This window comes from Elgaria multicarinata, chromosome 11, assembly GCF_023053635.1.
Source record: "Elgaria multicarinata webbii isolate HBS135686 ecotype San Diego chromosome 11, rElgMul1.1.pri, whole genome shotgun sequence".
NCBI classification, from domain to species: domain Eukaryota; kingdom Metazoa; phylum Chordata; class Lepidosauria; order Squamata; family Anguidae; genus Elgaria; species Elgaria multicarinata.
Window position 1 is genome coordinate 9344180 of NC_086181.1, and position 24250 is coordinate 9368429.

Below are 24250 nucleotides of genomic sequence, written 5' to 3' on the forward strand. Positions count from 1 at the left end.
TAAACCCTTCAAAGCCAATGGAACCCCAAGTTGTGTGGGCATATGTTAGCTATGGCCAACAAGCCTCAACCTATGGGCCTTATTTATTTTGCATATATCATCATAGAAAATGAATACCATTGTTTCAAAACACAACTAAACCATATGCACGTTTATCACAATAAAAATGTACAGTTCAAGAAAACACTAATAAAAATTTAAAAACCACTTAAAAATGGAATATGCATCGATATAATTCATGTTACGATAGTTTTGCAAATCCAAGGCTGGAGTTAAAATTGCAGGAAGAAACATTAACAACCTCAGATATGCAGATGACACCACTTTGATGGCTGAAAGCGAGGAGGAGCTGAGGAGCCTTATGACAAAGGTGAAAGAAGAAAGTGCAAAAGCCGGGTTGCAGTTAAACCTCAAAAAAACCAAGATTATGGCAACTAGCTTGATTGATAACTGGCAAATAGAGGGAGAAAACGTGGAGGCAGTGACAGACTTTGTATTTCTGGGTGCAAAGATTACTGCAGACGCTGACTGCAGCCAGGAAATCAGAAGACGTTTACTTCTTGGGAGGAGAGCAATGACAAATATTGATAAAATAGTTAAGAGCAGAGACATCACACTGACAACAAAGGTCCGCATAGTTAAAGCAATGGTATTCCCCGTAGTAACCTATGGCTGCGAGAGCTGGACCATAAGGAAGGCTGAGCGAAGGAAGATAGATGCTTTTGAACTGTGGTGTTGGAGGAAAATTCTGAGAGTGCCGTGGACTGCAAGAAGATCAAACCAGTCCATACTCCAGGAAATAAAGCCAGACTGCTCACTTGAGGGAATGGTATTAAAGGCAAAACTGAAGTACTTTGGCCACATAATGAGAAGACAGGATACCCTGGAGAAGAGGCTGATGCTAGGGAAAGTGGAAGGCAAAAGGAAGAGGGGCCGACCAAGGGCAAGATGGATGGATGATATTCTGGAGGTGACAGACTTGACCTTGGGGAAGCTGGGGGTGGCGACAGCCGACAGAAAGCTCTGGCGTGGGCTGGTCCATGAAGTCACGAAGAGTCGGAAGCGACTGAACGAATAAACAACAATATCAGCAATAAGTCTCCTGTAATTCACAATTTTATAGTAAGTTTTTTCTTTGATTTCTCTCTTCCAATGAACCTTATTTAAAACAAAATTAAAACAGGAAATTTGGAAACTTATTTTTTTTAAAACACACTAATTCAGTTAATACCAAATTCATAAAACAATGTATAAATAGACATTGGGATAATAAAGTACAATCCATTCTGCAACAAAGCAGCAGAATTCTGCAACTTATGCAAATTTGCATATACAGACATATTTTTATTCTGCATAATTTATTTTGTTCTTGCTGGCCACAGAGAGGGCTGTCTCCTGATTCTTGACATTTCAAATCTTTCCCGCTAAGAGTGAAGTTGGGTGGCCAAGTACCTACCAGGATGGAAATGAAATGGGACCACCCAAAACTAAAGCAATACCTTCTATGTATTCAGGGAACTTCCTAGGTATGCAAAAGTACAGGCATTTGTAAATTAAAGGAAACGTTTTTAAGATAGCCCAAATAGCCCAACCAAAGACCTGTCAGCTTCCAGGCCTTACGGAATATTGATGGCAGTTAAGCTTGTAGAGAAAAGAAATCACATACACATCATTTGGACATCGAACTTCCAGATTCACACAGAATATTGTCTTTGTTCCTAACTATCGTTTTGGAGGGGGAGGGGCACTGCCCAATCAGAATTATGCAAAAACTCTGGATTTTTCTGCTGTCTTCTGCAGGAGAGAGAGAAAAAGACTTAGGCCTTAGCTAGACCTAAGGCAGCCTTCCTCAACCTGGGGCGCTCCAGATGTGTTGGACTGCATCTCCCAGAATGCCCCAGCCATTCTGGCTGGGGCATTCTGGGAGTTGTAGTCCAACACATCTGGAGCGCCCCAGGTTGAGGAAGGCTGACCTAAGGATTATCCCAGGCAAATGGAGGGGTCGTCCCTGCCTGCTCCCGGGATCCCCTGTGTGTCATTTGGATGCACAGGGATGATCCTGGGACAATCCCAGGATATAGGCCTGGTCTAGCCATGGCCTTAGTGCTCTCAATTTAGTATTGGGTTACAACTCCCATCTCCGCCAGCCAGTGCAACACACACACACACATACACACATGGCCTGAAGGATGGCCCTAGCCTTGAACAGGACTATTCACGAGCTTCGGCTATTGGGCGGTATAAAAATGTAATAAATAATAAATAAATAAATAAAAATTTGCTAAGACAGGATGCAGTGATGGCCACCAATTTGGATAGCTTTAAAAAGGGGTTAGCCAAATTCCTGAAGAAGGCTATCAATGGCTACTAGTCCTGATGGCTATGGGCTACCTCCAGTATGAGTGGCAGTATGCCTATGTACACCAGTTGCTGGGGAACATGGGCAGTAGAGTGCCTTTGTCCTGTTTATGGGTTCCTGGTCAACAGCTGGTTGGCCACTATGTGAACAGAATGCTGGACTAGATGGACCCTCAGTTTGATCCAGAATGGTTCTTCCTATGTTTGTATGTCTTTTAGGGTGCGATGATAACACTGCAACATATTTTTTTTGCGGGTGCCACCTGTAGATATTTTTACACTGAGTACACAGTCACCTTTTTCTATTTCAATTGCAGCATATTTCTACCTTATTGCAAATGTCTTAAGAGTTTCTCAAATCTGCACCTTCTACTGAGATGTTATTTCCTTTATGGGGTGCTTGACTGAGGTGAATTAATTGCTCATGAATTAGCTCAGTGCCATTGATCTAGCAACCCCCTTGTGTTTCCAGCAGATTCTCTAAGGTCTCAGCATTTCATGGGAAAGTGAAGGAGAGTTGGTAAAAACTGAAGAGGGATCGCTTTCGAGATCTGGGGCGAGTGCTTCTGTTTCCAAGACAAAGGGTGAGAGAGGCTTGACAGGGCTGGTTTAGGGGTGCAGAAGTGCCACTCAAATTTGGAGTGAGTGGAAGTTTAGCACAGCCCCTTAAGGGAAGTAAAAGTTCTCAGGAAATAGAAAAAAAAACAATTAAAATGAGGGGATATGAAATGGCTGCTCCAAAGAAGGGAGAGACTGTGTAGGTACTCTCAGGTTTTCGACCCTCTTTCTTCTCAAAAAGGTCATGCCAAAGACGCAGGAAGCATCTCAAGCCTGGATGTCATGTTTTCATTGGACTGCTGTTTCCCTCCAAATGAACAAAGCAGTGCTTATTCTTCTGAACTCCAGAGGCATTCTCCATATCAACATGAAACTCTAATATCCTTTTCAATCGCCGCCTCATCGCTCTTCAGCGAAGAAAAGAGACTGAGAGAAAGAGAGAGGGAGAGAGATTTCACTGCACAAGAGGCTGCATCCTCCTTAATGAGGTTGTTTGCAATTTCCCCAGCCACTGAGACAAAAGGCTATTTAACAGCCACAGCTAGCCTGATCCACACCCCAGCCAAGCCAAAAAGAAGAGCAGGTTCACACTTTACATAGTAATTGTGTCTGCTGCAGCTGCAATGGTGTTTCCTGCAGTAAACACATAAAGCATGAAGGGTAGACTCATGCCTGAACACTTGGGGACACGCGCCAAGGATTCCTGATTGGCCACAGTTCCTCAGAGCATGTCCACTATTCCTTTAGAAATGCAAGTCCGCCCTTTACACACAATTCAAAAATTTCTCCTAAGGTTCTCTCTCAATCTGCCTCCCACTTTTCAGGGCTATGTATATTTTGCACTAGAAAAGAACAACAAAGATCAAAATTGTGTACCAAAAAAGTTGAATTTGTCAGCCTGCATACATTACGCAAATTAAGCAAATCAGCATTTTTGTCTTGGTTTGCATACATTAATCTATAGCTCTTTGCATTTCATATAATTTATTCTGCTTCTCTTAGTCAGTGGGCAGGGAGCTGTGTAGGAGCACTGAAGCTTTATACCTTGGCTGCAGGAATCTTATTCAGACTTAATCTGGTTTCTGAGATTAACCAGGAATTGCCAGCCATATCAGTGCAGTCGTAAGGGCTAGAAACGTGCTTTTTTTTAAAAAAAAATTACAACTAAAGGCAGCTAAATTCTGCACCCATTACCACACTGCGTGCTTCAGTAAAATGACACGATACAGCCATGCCTATTACTTCCACAGTTAGCCAGTGGATTCTTAGAGAGCCCTTTCCACCTTGACTTCTCTGAGAACATTTGTATGTCAATCTGCCACCAAAACACATCCTGAGCAGGACTCTGAAGCGATGTTCGGGATCTCAGTCTGAATTAATGCGGGTTGCTGGCCAGGACAGTAGAGTCGAAATGTCTCAACAACACACACTGAAAACATGCCAGAATGTACCCAACACTCCCTCCACACCCCACAGGCTGCGGAGAGAAGTTGGTAATGGTGGGCAAACTGTCTCTTAATACTAAAACTTGGAATCACCCAAGCAAGCTGAATTTCCAATACATTTGTTCACAGAATGCATCACTGGGGTGGAATTCATAACCACAAGATGTGATGGCAGCTGCTATCTTAGACGGCTTTTTAAAAAATGCTTGAGAGGACACAGGTCTATCAACACGCTGTCAACCATAACAACAGGGGGGGGGGGAACCACCTTGATGCACAGAGGCAGTATGCCTGTAACTCAGAGGTGGGCAACTTGTGGCTCTCCAAATGTTGTTTGACTGCAACTCCCATCCCTAGCCAGAATAGCCAACAGCAAGGGATGGTGGGAATTGCAGTCCAACAACATCTGGAGGGCCACAGGATACCCGCCCCTGCATATCAGGTACTGAGGATAAGCAAACGAGTACATGCTGCCTTGACATCCTGCTTGGGCGAGCCCCAGGGCTTCTGTCTGGCTCTTGCAAACGGAAACAGAAAGCGGGACCTTACTCTGATCAAGCAAGGCATGCAATTATGAAATGAGTGAATACATCCAGGCCGTACACGGATCCGGGGTTAAGGACATATTTTGTTATGGCTTTTGCTCAAGAGCATGAACAGATGGAAAGCGGTGATTATGAGCACTAAGACAGAAAGGATTCTTCCCACTCTGGGAAATGCTATCACGAATCCAAACTGAGGGTCTAAGAACAAAGCCCCACCTCAACCCCCGCCCCCATTTTCTTACCATAGGTTTATTCTTCATTCTAGGTAATTAGTGCTTTGGGGAAACAGCCGTGATGATTGCGATTTGTTTCATTTACAGCCCCATGCTTGTCTTAGCTGTTCAGAGCCTGACCGCTAGCATTTCTTCAACTGCTGCCTGAATATTAGCTCCGTATTTCTTTTTAAATACCCACTCCAGCAATGCTAAATTGTGCTGATGGTTGAAAAGGTGATTTAGCGCTCCTCTAACAGCCCTCTATAGCAATCACCAGTCAAGCAAAGCCTTCCTCTGATTTGCTGTTGTACAAACAGCTGATCAGCCTAAATCAAAAGTGAATAGCAAGGCCTCTTGTTTTCCAGACATCCCTACTTACTGGATCCTAATTTAGGGAGGGGTGGGGAGAGGTCTAAACCACTTCTCATCAGATCTATTCTTTCTTTTCCATTTCTCTCTCCACTCAGCAGAGAGGCAGTGGAGTTCAAACATGCCTTGAAACCACACACCCTGACCTCCAAAGCTCTTCCCCCTAATTCCAGATGTATGGATGGTGATTTCACGTACTCTTCATATGCTCAGGGAACCCTTTCTTTTACATGTCCCAGGATAAACCTTAGCAGTGAAAAGAGGTTCTGGTTTTGAGGTATGTATGAAATTAAGTCCTCTGCCTATAACAATATGAAGTACTGGATTTGGCCTGAGTGGGATGTGCTTCTTGGAGGGAACAAGGAAGCAGTTAAGGGCAACTGCTTCTGGGCTGGGGAGACAGAAGCTGAAACCTGAGTGAGCTCCGTGGAAAGTCTTTGTTTAAATAAAACTTATATTTGTTTGGAAGGCAGAGTCTGTGTGAGACTGTGGGGTGCAGTACACCAACTTTGAAACAATGCCCACATAGAATCTTAGAATAGTAGAGTTGGAAGGGGCCTATAAGGTCATCAAGTCCAACCCCCCACTCAATGCAGGAATCCACCATAAAGCATCCCTGACAGAGGGTTGTCCAGCTGCCCCCAATCTGGTTATGCTACCCTAACCCCATTTTGGCCCACTTTTTTCTAACTTTTAAGTATTATTTGACTAGTTAGTGGAGAGAAAGCTGCACTTTGTGGTTACTTAAGAACCATGAGCCACACTTTTTTACCACTTCTGAGGCCTAGTCTGCACAAACAGCAGGTGAGTGGTGAAATTGTTCCTGCACTGTGCCACTTTCCTACTGCAGATGAGAGATCACCCTGATGCGAAGATAAACTCCCCACAAACACAAAACCAAAAATCAGGAGCGTTCTCCCTGATGTGATAGCTTTGCATGTACGAAGTTTTCTTCCTCATGGGGAAAGTATTCAAACTACGTTCTGAAGTGGTGAGTTGAATAACAGTTTTATCATCTGCCGTTGATATGAAATAAGCCTGAGTGGATGGCCATGGCGTGTGTTCTGAGACTGCCTAGACAAGCCTCCTTTCTTCCTTCTGCTTCAGGTGCCAGAAAAACTCTGTGCATGGAGCAGAGGAGCTGAACATGGCCTGTGCCACAGTGGGATTTGCTGTGAACAAGAAATGTGGCAGAAAATGGCCCTTCTGGCAGTGCAAGGTTCTGTTATGTCTTGTGAAAGAGGGAAGATTTTACAACTACTTGGCTGCAGTGCTGGACTAATGCGCTGCTGGGACTCAGAATGTTTTTCGCTTTCAGGCAAAACAATATTAATGGAAGCCCACGCCTCTCTTTGCCTCGGGCACTGTCTGAGACCTTGATGAGGCCTTATTTAAACAAAGCTTGCTTGTGTGAAGTTGTGGCAACATCCTTCCAACAAAACCAAAAAATCATCTAGATATAACGTCCCAGAGTTCCTTGACAAGCTCCCCATGGGATGGGTTCAGTCACAAACAGCAAATATAAAACAGTTCCCTTGTAAACACTCCTCAACACAACTTTATGGGCTCTGCTCTCTATATCTCCGACCTCATCATTTCTGTCATCTTCTGGAGATTAAACTTGACATTTGGATCCTGGGTAATATTGGGCTTGGCAGACATCCCATGCTACTAGGTCAAAGATAAACACAAACCCAGGCACAGCACTGTGGGGAAATTGACAAGTGTGCTTCTTAGAAAAGGGTGTCCATTGCAGGAGGGGGGTGGGTGGCAGTCTTTATTGCTCCACATCAGCACTTCCTAGCTTTTATGACAAAATTATGGCAGTCAAAGCCAATTGGCACACAAAGGCACTGAATAAGGAATAGAGCTGCATTACACTCCTAAACAACTCTTTTAGGAAATAAAATTGGAGACACTGAACTATGGCAAAACAGTATGGGCACACATCCCAAGCCACTTGCACCCAGAAGACTATGCTAGCTTTGTTCTAATAAAAGATCTCTCTCACAAAACCAGGGCTAGTACAGTGTCCCAGGCACAATTCAAGGTGTCAATGTTAATCTAAAACCATAAACTAAAGCTGAAATTCATTTGGTGAACAAAAAATCTCACAAATTATCCTAACTGGGCTTTTCTGGCAAAACTCTGAACATATATTGCAGAAATGACGCCATTGTGTGGTGCTGTCAAATGAGCAGATAACTATCACTAGGCTTATGTAGAATGAACAGCAGGTAAATGTGTTTCTTTAATGGCTTTTGATGTTTGGTCAGCATTAGCTGCTACATGCATTCCACCTCCTCGGAGAGTGAGAATCTGTGAAGAGAACCAAAACAGGAACAAGTAAGGTGAACTGTTACCCTCATTTCCGTCTTCTGCTGGCAGTGTGTTCCTTCTCACATCAGAACAAGGATGTACTGTTTAAAAAATTGTGTAGCAGCAGGGGGGAGGCTTTATACATAAGTAATTTATGGACTAAGAATTGGGGAATACGAATAAAACTTAAAAATATATGTTAGGGTATATTTTGGGAGAAAGAGACTGAGAGGGACCATGTTGAATGTTGCTGCTGCTGCTCTCCTCCTTTGTTTCCTAAAGCCATTCATGGTCACTAGTACATTCGATTATGAACCTTTGGGGTTCCCTGAGCCAGAGGAAAAGGTAGGCTATAAATATAATAACAATGACTACTCAGATTTCCAAAGTCAGCCCCGGCCTACCTCACGTCTGAGGAATGGGAAGATGCTCAAAAAGATCACAATTCCATTCTTTCCAGGCAAGAGTGATGCCTACATTTTTGTAGGCTATTTTTTCATGTAGGGAAGGGAACTGAATCCCTCCCATGAGAAGACCTGAACAAGAGGCAGTGCCTGTAACCTATTTGCTAATTGAGGAACCCAGGTCTGGGCCCTGGCATCATTCTACACAAGCTACATGCAATCCAACAAGGCGACCTTCAGCGGGATTCTTGTTTTCTGCCTTTATGAAATGTCAGAGGCCAGAGTGACGGACATTTGCTTAAGGATTTCTTACAAGGGCCTCAGATCATCTTCTGCTTTCAGGCTCTTTGCAAGCCTGATTGATGGCAAAGACCTTCAAGGGAAAAATGTTTAACATTTTAAAGAGCAGTTTTGGAAACGGATTCAATTATATACAGGCCAGTGTGTGGATAAAAGGAAAGCCTGCCCAATGTGTAGGTCATGGTTTTGATCGACAAATAGGAGACAAAAATGGTGTAGACTGCTCCTCTTAAGTTTGGGAAATCTTTGGTTCTGAAGACATCCCGCTCAACATCACTCATTGACAGCAGGATTCTGAAAACTTAAGAACATCCACCAAAAGTGGATTTCTAAGGATTAGTTCACACATACATGTATGTCACCTCTGTGTTGAGATGTTGTGAAAGTGTACCTATGATGCTGTCATCAAGTGATGAAGATGCATGCGTACAAAAGCCACTAATAATCGTGAATGTATGAGCTGACCCGACAGAATTGCATTGGAGGTAATTAAAAAGTTCTATTAGTGGTGTTAGATCTGTAGTATCTCATTCGCACATACAAGTCATCGCTTTTTGCCATCAAAATGTTGTACACTGGTATGTGAAGCAGCCCTAAGAAGAACCTTTGTAAACGGTGTTTCTTCTCTATTTGGCAAAGCTGCTTTTCTAGACTTCTCTAACTTCCATTATAGGACACAGTGGTCTGTCTACTTCGAGCTAAAAATGTCAACATGCACCAAGGTAGTTCAAGCTTGCTGCAAGGAATGTTGAATATCCTGTAACCTGTGCAAGTTAACTTGCCATTCTTTTTATAAGTGCGGAAAAATTACTTCAAATATCAGCACCCATAGCAAGAAATGTTGGGGAGACAAGGAGAATCAAATTAGGACAAATATGAATTCAAAGTCTTGCAAGGAAAATAGGAAAGTTTGTATGAGACCCCCACCCTCTGCCCCATAATTCATGAAAATTCTAGAGTAAAATTACATGTGGTGGTGTTGACAGGAATAAAACAACTTTCCTTTGAGGGAGCTTTAAGCAATTCCAGGTTCAAACAAAGGAAAGGTCAACATTGGTGGAAGAGCAATTCTTCATTTTGCAAAGATTCTTTGTCTATTGTCATTTTTGGTCTCTAGTGGAACTGCTAGTTTTACCCTACCCTGTGCCTGTTTGGTGCATTCTCTCCCCCTCCTTATTGTTTTATTATGATTTTATTAGAATGTAAGCCTATGCGGCAGGGTCTTGCTGTTTTATTGTTTTACTCTGTACAGCACCATGTACATCGATGGTGCTATATAAATAAATAAATAAATAATAATAATAATAACTTTTGCCCCCAGCACCCACTTTCCCAGGGCAGAGCATCAACTGCTGTACCTTTGCTACAACATGCAATCCTAGGTGTTATCAAGCCAAATTTGGGAGGAGAAATCAAAATTCCCTTGCCCCCTTGGCCTCTTTCACAAACAGCTTGTATACCCCAAGTCTTTTCTTCCAATCCTCTTAAAGAGGTTCTCAGCCAGTGATTTTAGGGCTACAGTTCTAGCTAGTCTCCCCATTTCTGTCTGTAAACTTGTGCTTTCTGTTTCAACTCAGATTTTAGAATGCATGGTTCACATTATACGGAATGCTATTGTTGGAAGCAAGATACCCTTTTCAAATCCAGGTATGGTCATGAAGACCTCTAACAGGGTTTTGCCAAGTCCTTATCTTTTAGTTGATTCTGGTTATAAATACTTCCAAATCATAATCACTACATCCTCATGTAGAGTGGTATGGTGGAAGGAATACTGGATCTGGATGCAAACAAGCTTGGTACTGATATTTGAGGCTGCTTAGGAAGACAAACAAAACCATGCAACACGAGACCAATTATGCAAACAACCTAAAATGCAAGCTAAAGAGCTAGTCCTCTTGAAATTCATTATGCAATACCAAAAGCCCATGAGAAACAAAAAGTCCTAATGACAAAGCTTCACTCAGGCCTAATCTACACCAAGCAGGATATTGCATTATGAAAGCGGTATATAAAAGGCAGGAGCCACACTACTGCTTTATAGTGGTATCTTAGTGCACTGACAACTGTTGGGGACCATTGACACATACCATATACCGCTTTCATATCGCTATATCCTGCTTGGTGTGGCTCCTGCCTTTTATATACCACTTTCATAGTGCAATATCCTGCTTGGTGTAGATTAGGCCTCAGACATGTATTCTTGGGCAACTGGTTCCTGAGAATTGGGGGCACCACTGAAAAGGTCCTTCTCAGCCTTCAACAAACCCACTTGCTAACATGCCAGGGAGGGAGATTACATAACAACAGCTAAATCAGGCTACCAGAAAAACATGGAGAAGATTTTTAGGAACGAGTCACTTCTCTAGTTCTGAATGGCATTGCAAACATTTCTTCCATTTCCCCTTCCTTCCCTTTCTCAAAGTACTGAGATCTAGACTGTAGGCTGGGAGGGGGAACACGCCACACTGTGTTCAAAATATGGTGCTGCTCAGTATAGTATTACATTTTCTCTCCCTCTCCATATGCAAAGTTGCTTCCCGCACACAGTCTTGTGCTTCCCCCTCCCCTCAGCACTATCTTGCTTCTGGAACTCAGGCCACAGCTAGACCTAAGGTTTATCCTGGGATCATCCAGGGTTCGCCCCTGCCTGAGCACTGGATCCCCTGTGTGTCACCTAGATGAACAGGTTTGACCCCTGGATGATCCAGGGATAAGCCTTAGGTGTAGCTATGTCCATAGTAGCAGTCTCCAGGCCCAGCCTCCACCACTCAGCCTGAGAATATATTCCTTCCAAGTTCTTGCTACTTGATTCTAGCTGCAAATAGATTTTTAAACAACACCGGGTAGGTTTGCTGTGTAAAATGATTGCCTGCTTCCTTCCCTCTACATCTCTATCACTGTATATTTCCTCCATTGCCCAAACCCAATTGCAAATGGCTTCACTGTCACTCCCCATTTCCCTATCAAAAATGGGGGAGGGAGGACTTGTTTCAGAAACAAAAGAAAAAGGGCTGGCCCGTGAAGAGGAGCTGTTGCAAGCAAGGAATAAAAATCCGGCGTGGGCTTCTGTCAGAGAGAAGGAATGACTGTGTCAACTAGACTTTTTAACCTTGGTTTTGAAAACAGATGCTTACTAGGGTAGTGAGGGCAATGTTTAATTTTCAGGGGGGGGGGGAACCCTGCAGGAGACTGAAGGTAATGAGGAACAATGCTAGCTGATTGTCTCTTTTTCTTAATTCTGTGGGAGGGGCAGTTTGCCACTTGCTGGGCTAGCCAGAATGGGAAAGGCACCTTGCATGTGTTCAGAGGCACTTTTACCATACTCTTGCTGGCTAGTAAAATAATTTTTGGCTGCTAAACATAATTTGTGAACACATGATCCTGCTCCATAGCCACCACTATGTCATTACAACTCCCACATGGATGGAATTTTGAGCAGCGCCACAGCAACAGAAGCAGCTGGGCACACACACACACACACACACACAGAGCATAGATACGTAGGGTTCAAATTCCACTTTCTGAATTTTTCAGCAAGGATACAGAAAATTCTTAAGAAGCCATTTTCTCATAAACCTTCTATGGCTGCCTTCCTCAAACTGGTGCCTTCCAGATGTTTTGGAGCAACTCCGATGAACCCCAGCCAGCATGGTCAATAGTCAGGAATGCTGGGAATTATCGTCCAAAACATCTGTGGGCTCCAGGTTAGGGAGGAATGATCTATAGAATCCCGGCAGCTACCAAGGTTGCTGGGATTCAAGTCAAAGTTTGGGACATCAGCAATCATAATTGGGATGGACTTGACTCATTTTCTACCTGCACAGTCCACAAGGAAAGGGGTTTCTCATTTATACGCAGTTCACCTCATCCCAAAGTACGAGGGTGAATAGCAATCATTTTAAACAGCACTAAAAAAAAAGTATCAAATTTCAAGGTCCTGATTTATATCAGAGCCAAATAAAAGAACACACGTGAGAGTATAAATAATAGATATAAACGCAGTTAAAAGCATGAGATGCTTAAAAAAAAAAAACACCCCAACCTGTTTAACTCGGTAAAAAGCCAGAATGGATGACACACCACTTTACATGGCTTCCGTAAGTTGCAGGAGGCAGCTGCTCGGCTCTGCCGTTTCATAACATAAATCTGCTGGTGACCAGGTAGCGTGCTTCTGTGTTGCGCCAGCTTATTAGCCCCATGCCGCAATGGACTACTTGCAATTCAGCATACTCACGTGCCACCTTTTAAAGCCCAGCTGTCACCAGTACCCAAGCTCCCACACTGAGGAAGCTCACACCACAGGTGATGATACCATCCTAGGCCTTGTTCAACTGCCATCGACCTTTAATTTTAAAAATCTTATCCTCGGATTAAGGAGCACAACACAGAGTTGACTGCTTCCACTTTCTTTGTAGCTGGCAAAGATGTATTAATGTTGACTTTCCTCCACAAACTTTGAAAGCCTCCAGGGAAGACTTTCCACACTGAGTTGTCTGCCATGGAACACTTGTGGGGTTACAGAGGATTCTGGGGCATGTTCCAAAGCAGTCTTTGCCAACCTGGTGCCCTACAGATGTGTTGGACTACAACTCCCAGTCCAATACAGTTTGGGAAAGGCTGCTCTAGAGTGTGTTCTCAGCTGATAAATAGTGCAGAACAGGCCTTTGGGGCCTCACCACTGCCCTGGGAGAACTTATAATGTATCCAGAAAATTTGTACGGGGAAGATAAGTAATGGTGGACAAGCTAACTTTCAGGGACGTTTGTTGCCTATTACTGATTATTTCATTCAGAAAATCCCTGGTACACTTTGGAAGCTTCAAAAGATCTAGATCTAGAGTTAAATCCTCACATTGAATTTTAAATTCAAATTCCATTTATGTTTCATTACATTTCTACATCACCCCTTCCTCCATTGGGTCCAGAGAGGCAGCATGGCACGATCTCATCTCTGCTCCCCTTCACTATAACCCTGTGAAGTAACTTCAGGTGATAGACAGCAAGCTTCCCAATGTCATCATTGTTCCAAACCCAGTCCTCTAACCACAACACCAGACTCCTGGAGTTTGAATTTGGTAAGATCTCAATATCTTGGGGCCAAGAGCTGAATACCAATAGGCAATATTCAGAAAGTGCAAAAAAGATAATCCACACAAATTCAAAATGTAGATGCCAATGGACTGTTGTTGTTGTTTGTCCTTGAATGTTTTAAAATCTGCTTTTAGCATATGAATTCCAACATCCTTTGATTCAAATACACTTCTTTGGTTACCAACTACCTTACTGGTAAGTGCCCAAAAAGGCACTTTCTCCTCCTACCCCCGAATATGATTAAGTTTGGGAGCTAAGAAAGCTGCCCTGAATAGCAAACACCTTGGGATTAATCCTTTAAAATGGAGATCAAGTCCAATCTTTTTTCCAATGAGCTACTTTCCATGCAAATGAAATACTGAGGATCCTGAGCTCTTTCTGTAATTAGTGTCAAGTTAATTAAAAAATAAAGCCCTTAACAGGTGTTCGTTTCACACTACTGAGGTGAAGCTGAAGTATGCCCATCGTTACTGCATGTCTCCTGTGTGGTTCTGGAACTGAAATATTAGAACCGAAAAGAGACCACCACCACCCAAGAGATACTTCATTCAGCCCTATGGCTGGCTTGGAACAAATATGGGGCAATGTCATCCCAGTGCAAGGTAAAACTGCCTTCCAGAGTCCCAGACAATACTGTCAAGGATCCTGGCCTCTCCCAACATATGAAGGGTGCTCTGTCATGGCAAAATTAATGGGACAACCTGAACTATTTTCAGCATGAAGCACCCTTGAACTGTGGTGCCCAAGATGGCTGCCTATCCTGCTAGTATAATCATGCCATTCCTGTCCAAATCTTGGAGTAGGGTGTCCCTTTACTTGTACATACTTTTTACCTATACATATAAGTCCCCTGATCTGCCAGGCCTTTTCTTTATTACCATATGAAACACTACCAGGGTGCTATAAGCTGTACATAGAGTGGAAGTGACACATTCATTGCCCCGGGGCTCTTACAGTCTACATTAACTGGACTAGAAGAAAAAGACTGCAGAGCAGACACAGGGGTCAACAAATTAGGTGGTTATGGTTGTGGTGATGGTGATAACACTGGTAGTATTTATATACTGTTTGGGAGTCTAGGGTAAGCACAAAAGAGAGGTCCTTGCCCTGAGGAGTTTACAATCAACATTTCCATGCTGAAGGAGAAAAGCATGGAAAAGAGAGGAAGAGGAAAAAGAGAGAGGACAATAGTATCAGGAGGAATATGAACAAATTTGCTGACATGTCCTTAGTTTTTATTTTGATTGGGAGTGAAGGTTAAGAGATAAAGCCAAAGGCTTCAGAGAAGTCACTGGTTTAGAGAACCCATTCGAAGGGGGGAAGGGGAGACAGTAGTTTCACATGCAGCCATTTCATTCCATCCCTTTTCAGCATCAATCTGCATTTTTTTAATGACATGAAATTTTGTGTTAAATATGACCATTACACACACACACACACACACACACACACACACTGCACATATCTGTATGCAATTTATCCTAAAATATACATTGTTGTATGCATTTTATCCGATAAAGCTCATTTAAATACATTTGGGAACTTGTTTTGAGCGAAGAACAGGATTGAAAAAACTGAGGAAGTGCAAAAACCCAAGGATAATTGTGTTCTGATTCACAGACGGAATGAAATCCTCAAACATCCCTAGGAGCAAGCCCATAGAGAGCTTTGAAGAGAACGACAAGGTGTTTCTTCCTCTAAGCTTCTACTCACCAACTGCCCTGACTCAGTATGCACAACGTAAGAAGAAACTTTACGTCTACACTTATTTATTAAGGGTTGGATCTGGGATCTGCTTTCCTTGAGAGGCAGGGCTCTGCTCGCAGAAGTTCCCCTGTCTGATTTTGCGGGCTGCCCCCTCCACCAACACACCACAGCTCACCCCATTCAGTAGGGTTTCCTGATTCCCTGCATATCAGGGCGGGGGGGGGGGGGGCTACTGTGGAAAGGAGGGAAAGAAAGTCCACTTCTGTCTATGCAGTTAGCCCAGCTTAAATCTGGATCCAACACTAAATTTGGATCCCCCCCTTCCTTCCAAAACTACATTTTTGGTGAAAATGTGGGCCTGGGCACCACATCTTGGGCAAACAGCTGCAAAGCTGCAAGTTCAGATAGAAGCAGAGAAACGGTACCGGGTGAAAGCAGGGTGCTTAACCCCTTCTCCCCCAAGTAGCCCACTGCTTTCCCTCTTTCAGCCAGGGTGTTTGTTGAGGTGCAGGGAGAAGGGGTTCCCTTTGCACAACCTCTTTTCCCACTGCTCTGTTGTTCAGCAGATCTCCAGCTTCACGGACCCAAATCTCTACTATCTCTGTAATTCCTGTCCTAAACACACAACAACCCTGTGAGGTAGGTTAAACTGAGAAAAGGCAATTTGCCTGTGAGCTGCATGCCTAACGGTTTGAACTTGGCTTTCCCATGTTTCAGTCCAACGCTGTACGCACTGTCACAGCCCTGCGTCTGGAGCTCCATCAGACCAGCGGTTTATTGCATGCTCGTTGCTGGGCACTCACGGATTTTCGCTGGTCCCTCTCACGACGTTGTCTGCCTCCTGCGCGCCTCCTGCCCCTTCTAGCCTTCTTCGTGCCACAATAAAATACCCCAGTAAATCTGACTTATTTGAAACATGGAAGTTGCTGCTATTTCCTGCTGTGTGCAGGAGAAGCAGCGTGATAGAGATGAGCCCCGAATGGGTCACGTGCACTTTTAACTTCCTCTTTCCTCTCCCTGATAGAAAGTGGAAGTATTGAGCAGTGAAAGCAGAGGCGGAGAAGCCAAAGGAGGCAAGCGTGATCCCCCCCCATCACCCCGTCTGACGGAGCTCTATATCTCTGATTTCATCTTCTCTCCTCCTCGCTCACAAGAGGTGAGGAAGCTTCGCTTACACGTTTCTAAAATTGCCTTGATAAAACTGACCTTGATAAATTGGCCTTCTAGGCTGCAAGCGGTAAAATGAAATCCAGCAAAGGCAGATGTAAAGTTATGATATGTCTCCAGCGTCAAGTGGGAAGGATTCAAAAGCCTAAGACGATTCACAAAATCGGTGTAACTTGCAACGTTTGGACCAAAAGTGGGAGCCGACTTCTTTTTTCTTAAAAAGCAGTTGAACATTTGAGCATTTTTCTTATTCTGTCAGACCGTTGGTCTATCTAAGCCAGAGGTACTCTCAACCTCAGGCCTGCATGCTAAATCCAACCCACCTAAGGGCAAAATTAGGCTCACTTAGGGGCCAAACCTGGTTTGCCTAGAGGGCAAATCTTGTCCTTTGGGTTACCCCAGATCGCCATGCCCCCTACCCTTGGCTGAACCCCATTTACCGTGATCACTTGGTGATTTCCCAGCTTTTGCACATTTTCCCTATTCTAAAAGGTTGGTATGCTGAAGGTTTAGTTACTGGCAGGAAGATTTTCAAGCTAAAATAGGCTGGCATCTTTTGTATTTTTGGCTTAATGCCCTTTGCCTTTGTTCCTACCCTGTTTTGCCTTTGGTCCCACCTACCACTGGAATGTGGCTCCCGAGAGCTAGAAATGCTGGTCTGGTTCTGGCTCCTGGTAAGAAAGACAGTCCTGTTAGCAAATGAGTAGACTTGGATTTGTTCCTTCTCCTTCAACATACACAAACTCACAGCCATGTGCTGAAAAGCAGCCTGTTTAAAGTTTCTACAATGCATATGAAACCTGTGGAACTCATCGCCACAGGATGCTGTGACAGATCCTAGCAGACATGAAGTTGCACATGCCTTTTTTTATTGCATTTTTATACCGCCCAATAGCCAAAGCTCCCTGGGCGGTTCACAAAAACTATGGCCTTCATAGCTAGATGATCCAACTCTTGTTTTCAGAAATCTCTGTCCCAGCAGCAAACAGCAAGGAACAGAGATCATCATCATAAATCTTCCCTTCCCATTTGTCTGACCCATGTCAGACTTCTCAGGCCCAAAGTTTCGATTCTTATGTTTAAGGTTGATTCTAGACAAGGCTTTTATGGCACCATAACCCTGCCACATTCATGGAATTTCAGTGGTGTAGTGTGCGGAAGACACCATTGTCATTTAGATGAAAACACCCCACCAACCACCAACCCCGTCTATTCCCACCACCTCTTCCACCTTTTTCCTTGCTGTGGAACATCCATTAAGGCAGAAAAGCCAAACTGGCTACACAATGCCTTCTGGCTCTTGGCCCCAAATCCCGCCATCTAGAAGCACCCCAAATCAGTTTTCTTAACTGTTAAGAGATATGCCCTGCTTCGAGATCATATCTTATCCTTTGGGCCTTGTATCCAACGCCTCAGAAAGGGTGCCAGAACTATGAGAACTCAATTGCTAGCTGGTACCAACTGCATTATGGGCCCTGACCTCCTCTGAGAGAGCCTGGTGTGTGGTAACACACACTTCGGGCCGCCAGACTACTCTTCAGAGACCAGATTCCTCCCACCCCTGCAGGGGCCCGAGAATGAGAACACAACCTTTTAATGTTTAAATATGAGCAAGGCTATAAACTTTTAAAGGCCATTTGTTGCCTTTTATAGCTGAAATAATGTTTTTGGGCTTGAGGAACCAGTTGAGATTTATTGAAGGTATATTTTAAATACCAGCACAACAATGCTACCTCATCCAAAAGATCCAATACATCCTATATCTTTCCTTCTGCAACATCTGTTTTGTTGTCAGTGACCACCATTAAAGAGGAATAATGATGTTTCTGTCTCAATCCAGCACACTGAAGTCCTATTTCAATCAATGAATCTTAAGCATGGGTAACAAAATCTTCAATCGCAGCTTTTAATTACACTTTTGAATGACCAAAATGCAATAAATGTGTATTGCATTCATTGGCCATTAAAAAGAGGGGTGGGCAGAAGATATATCTAGATCTTGGTAGATTTGCAGTAGATCAGTAAGTATTTCTGACTCCCAGTTGTTTAATAAGAGCAGCAATAAATTGACACATTTCCCCCCACCCCAAACATAGAAGAGCCGGGTTCACATGATCAGCCATGGGTTGTGGTGTGGGTTAGAAACCACCCCCGCTGCGCCACACACATGGGGTTCTGACATGGCAACCCATGATGCAGTGTGGGTAATTAAGCAAATAGCGGGCATGGGCGAGGGCAGGGGAAACAACCCCTCTGGGGTAGTTTCCCCTGCTTCCACTATCCTGCTGAAATGAAGAAAGCTTACGGTAACCAGGAGTAGGTTTTTGTGTGAAAGGACTGTGAGCACCATTTAGTTCTGTACTGAAAACAAATTCCTGGACTCAGTATATTTCTTTTGCACAAGGCTCCAGTTGGTGGAACTCCAGATTCTAAGTAAAATAGAAGTAGATCCCACAAGCCTAATGTCTGCCGACCTCTGCATTGAAAGTACAGCAGTTGGGCAGAATTCACATATTGTAAACCCAATATATATATATATATATATATATAGAACGCTTAGGTATGTTTCCGTAAAGGCTTCAGCTGATACAGGTTGCTAAGCAACAGTAACAACGTGTAACGTCAGCTGATACAGGTTGCTAAGCCCCTCGCCCGACTTCTCCGGGCTTTCCAAGGTAATCCTACCCGCCTTTCTGCCTCTTCGCTCCCACCCACCCCACGAAGGGGGCAGCGCCATGGTCCGGATCATGAGCGAGGCACGGCCGGGGCCCTTGGTGGCTGGGTGGGAGGCTGCTCGCCTGCTGCGAGCCCAGGACCCGGCCTAATCTCATGCAAGCTGGGCGGGTGGCCCAAGGCTGACAGGAACCCGGGGAGAGGGGGACACCTGCTCCCCCGACCTCCCTGCCCCCCAGGTCTGCCAGACGGTGCTGTATCGGCTGCCTCCAAGCAGCCCACGCCCCCCGTGATGATATTTAATTAATAAACTTTAAAATATGCTACAACGGTGTATGTTACGCCGAGCACAGCTAATATCCTAGGAGGAGATTAAAAAATGAATTGTTCTTCAAAAGTTTAGGAAACTGGTCTCTCTCTCTACCTGTCTCCCCTTCTTGGTCTCCAGCCACTTCAACTCATGAAATACTCATGTCATCTGAAACGCCACTTCCTGCCTGTGTGACATTTCACTTCCTCCCTTAGCGAAGCTAGATCCTAGGTGAGATTTTCTTCTTCCTCCAGACAAATCAACCTCACCTTCTTCTCACTGGAACTGCAGTTATTGTTTAATATTCTGACCGCTGCTGCACATCAGTAAAAATGCTTGTGAACATTCCGTGATATCCCAGGAACTCAGCCAATGGCAAAGAAAGCCTGTAGATATGCCATTAAAAAAGAAAGCATATATTCAAATTTAGGAGCAATTTCCCCCTAATGATTCTTGAGAATACTGCTAACATCTTGAGGCCACAGAGTCAAGATACACAGTGTTTAATGCTTGTCTTCATTAGCTTTAAAAATTCAGGTGTCACCCCCCCTCCCCCTCCCCGGGCTGTCTTATTAATATTTAAGAACTGGCATGAACAGTTCCTGCTGAACAGGCTTTTTCCCTAGCGAAGCTTTGCTTAGGATTTTACAGCTCAAATATGTCTTGCCAAACAGAAAAGCTTGCCATTGACTGTGGCACTGAGAGATGTACTGCTGCTTTCTCTGAGGAAGGGAACCCCTCAACCCTGGGTCACTGCTTGCCTTGGCCATTGCTGGCTCCCCCAATGATGTTCTCCAATCCTAATTTAAGGCCATCTAACTAATTAGCTGCCACCATGTCTTATGGCAAGGAATCCTGGGAGCTAATTATGCACCGAAGAAAAAATAGTGCCGATCTCCTTCATTGGATGACCCCAAGTTCTAGTGTTGAGAGAGAACAACGGTCTCGCCATACCATTCATAATTTTCTAAGCCTCTATCAACGTTCCCTTGAGTCATCTTTTCCCTAAACTAAAAGCTTCAGCTTCTTATAAACATAAAGTCTGACAAACACACAGAGAGACACACTTGCAGTCTAAGGGTCTTTAAAAACAGATGCATTAGTAATTGCGTATAACAGAGTGATATGAAAACATCATACGTATCCACTATTAAAGGGACAAAATAATGTCTGTCTCTCTTTCTATTTGGAACTCTCTAAAAATCCACACAGTAACGGATTCCTAAGAATTTCACAGCCAAGCTAAAAATGCCAATTTTCTAGAAAAACAACAAATATGATCAAATAATACAGGCTACCAAATGTATATAAGGAAGTAGACCTTTTATAGGTAGTGAATACATAAAACTTGCCTTCTTCTCTTTCAGACAAGGATATACCTTAAGACAGCCGCCCTTCCAAGCATGTTGGCTGGGGTTGATGGAGGTTGTAGTCCAACACACCTGGTGGTCACCAGGTTGGGGAAGACTGTCTTAAGGTATATCCTGGTCTAAAGGCGAAGGATCTATTCTCAAGGCTACCACCTTCCATAAACGTTTGCCAAGCTTCTGACCAGAACACCCATTGTCACAATCCTGCAAGTACTTACAAAAGAAGTGTAGAAGTGGTCCCTGCTTCTACCCCCATATTTTCACAACAAGGAATTAAATTCTAATTATAAAAATCTCAAGCTGAATGCTGATATTTCAAGAATTGCTGACCTGATGGAGTTAGAGGCACTCTGTGTTGTCATCCAGAGGTACAATTTAACAAGGTTCAATACACAACACACATTTGATGTTGCATCTGTGTGTACATAGTATTTGACAAGGCAAAAAAGATATGATCAAGCGCTTTCTACACAATCACTGTATGTCAGTTCTCCCAGTCCCTCAGGCAAGCACACATTCTGGCAAACTGACACAGGACACCCAAATTAGTGAGACTTCTTTATTGCAGGAAATCCCATGGCAAAGTTTAATGGTTACACACTTCAGAAATCATATAGCTGATGGTCAGCAGCTATAGGCTCCAAGAAATTCCAGTACAGTCAAAAGCTAATCACAACTACCGTGACAAGTTCTCCATCAACGTGGTTTCCCTGTTGCCAGCTCCACAGTTCTGAACACAAGGGAAGGTCAATCCATACACGGGTTCCAAACCTGGACAAGGGAGGGGGATGATTCCTGGCACGGTCCCTCAGGCAATCAAAGGAGCAAATTCTTGAAAGGCCTAACAAAACCACCCAAAGAGAGCTAGTCCAACTTTGGATCATACGTTGGTAACTCAAAGGCAACGTGGTCAAGGCTTAAACAAGATCATGGGGAAAGGTGAACCCTCAGATGCAAGGAGCTCCGTGCCACTGCTTTCGCATGGGCAACTCCTCGCTGCATGAGTCCAGGCAGAGGAGAGAAAGTCCAGCAAAGTCTGCTGGTGCACTGAGCTGATGACAAACATAGACACACAATCCACAGCAAACAAGAGTTCAAGTCTATGAAAAGCCTCACAGTACTTTTCATGGCAAGTTCTTAGTAATCCAAAGTTCCACTTAGGAGGGAGCATGTGCAGAGTGCCCCCTCCCCCGAGTCTCAGATGATAATGGATTCAAACAGGGAGGTTTTCTGGGAATGCAGAGCAGATGTTCCTAGCAAAGGCTCCTCGCCTTTGCACCAGCTTACAAAGGGAGGCATAGGCCTCTTCCAGACCACTTGCCAGACAGGGGCTTTTGGCCTTTCAGCAATGCCTCTATCCAAACAGAATGACACTGCTCAGCCCGCCAATATGATACTTCAATCTGGGTGACCCTTCTGCAAACCCCCCCTTTCTCTATCAATGTCTCATAGACTGCTTCTCTGCCAAGGCCAAAAAAAGCAGGCGACTGTGGGAGAGGGGCACTCCCCCACCCCTGCTCTGAGAACACTGACAGAAATCAATTCACACAGATTCCGACATTCCAGAGGCCGAACAGTCTCAAAGCCTTCCAGACTACTTCTAATTAAATCTTAGCTAAAAAAACACCCCTACAAGACTCCACAGTAGTGCCTTAACTATCCCTGACACTATCTACTTTCAGTTTCATGGCAGAATCGAGATCCAGGCTCTACACAAAGAGCTTTTCCTTTCCTGCTTTTCCACTACATAACCTCTAGGTGGTGCAGTGCTATAGTGGAATAGCACAAATACACATGTAGTACTTTTGTTTCCAGAAATAATACCCCATTTTCCCTGCTCTAAAAAAGGCCAGGAAAGTATTCTTTTTTAAAAAAGAAAAAAAAGTGAAACTGAAGGATCATGATGTCCTCTAAAGAACCATAAATAACCATGAGTAAGGAATCACGAGTGCTCAATAAATGCCTTATATAGAAAAGCTCCGATTGACTTGTCAAATATTACCTAAATATTGTCAAGTATTCTTAAAGCATTTATTTTATAAGAGCAACAAAATAGATTTTAATCATGAACACATTCGATACTGATGCCAATCACAAAAGCAAGTTACATATTAGCATAACACCTTTATTAGGGCCAAACCAAAGATCACCCCAAAATGTGCAAGCTTTGGGGATCTCTTCATCAAGCAAAATATTACAAAAAGCTGGCTGGGGCGAGGAGATCGGGAAGAAACCTGGATGGTGCAATCACAGTGCCTGCATGTTTAGAGTCCCAATATGCACTTTGGGTAGCCTTGATAGCCAAACAAAAAGTTGCAGGCACTAGACCCGTTCCTCTTTCACAAGGCGGGAGGGGGGAAGGGGGGAATCATGTCCCCAACCTGGTGTTGTGTTTCCCAGGCATTCAAAATGCATCAGAAGCCATGACAAACCCCATCTTTGCTCTTAAGCTTGGATTTGCAAAGGTGAGAGGGGGGGTAGAACCCCTCCCCCATCCCTTTCTAGCTCCAAGCTCAAGAGGAGGTTGGGGTTTGTGCTTGTCATATTGCATTTCAAAGACACTCAGAACGCCTCAGAAGCACAGTGGAACCCTGGGAGTGATACCGTGCCTTCTCCTCAGCTCCGAGGTCAAGCTGGGATTCTTCACGATAAATGGAACTCTGAACCCTTCTTATTGCAAAACAATGAAATTAAGTCTTTATTTTAAAAACGATTGCACTCAGTCATAACAATTTTTGACAATGCTGGATAAGGTTTCTAAAAATGTGAACAATTCACCCAACGGTTCTTTGCTTTGGCTTTAATTCTGGAACACCGGGATGGATCTGCCTTCAGTTACACACATTTAAAAAAGGAAAGAAATTAGAACAGAAATAAAGCAAAGTAACAGGAAGGCTTTTTTTAAACACACACACACCGGCACTGCTAAATAGAAGAACACCAGTTCTCCAGGCATCAGCAGCTTCTTGGCTTTATGTAATAATTGACAATATTTAACCTGCCAGTTGACCTATACTGTCAACCCAAGTTCACATTCAGCCTTTCTGAGGTCTCTGTATCTTTACCACGTGCCATACATTAAATTTGCAGATAATTAAACAACATTAATACTTACATAATGTACACAGTGTTGCAGTTTATACACTTTGCTATCTTGGGGACTAGTGAACTCCCTGGTTGGAAGAGATCACAAGCAGCACATTCAGAATGAGCTTTCAGGACTCAATTCCACATTCAGACGACAAATGGGCTAAAAACATTCAGTTTATTATTCTCCATAATACAGCTGCTGGCGGTGCAGTGACAGTGGCAGCAGCACAAAAATGGGTAGATTGCCACCAAATTACAGTGGCAGAAAGGCTTAAAAGAGATAAATTTAGCTTGTTTTCAAGCTACATTTGTCCATTTTAAGCTTTTGTA

General features: G+C 43.7%; 1 protein-coding gene across 3 annotated transcripts in view; it reads right to left on the reverse strand.

Annotated features, from left to right (window-relative positions):
• Positions 1–24250, reverse strand: part of LOC134407024 (acid-sensing ion channel 2) — a 486045-nt gene that overhangs the window by 70170 nt on the left and 391625 nt on the right. The gene's annotated exons all lie outside the window — the stretch shown is intronic.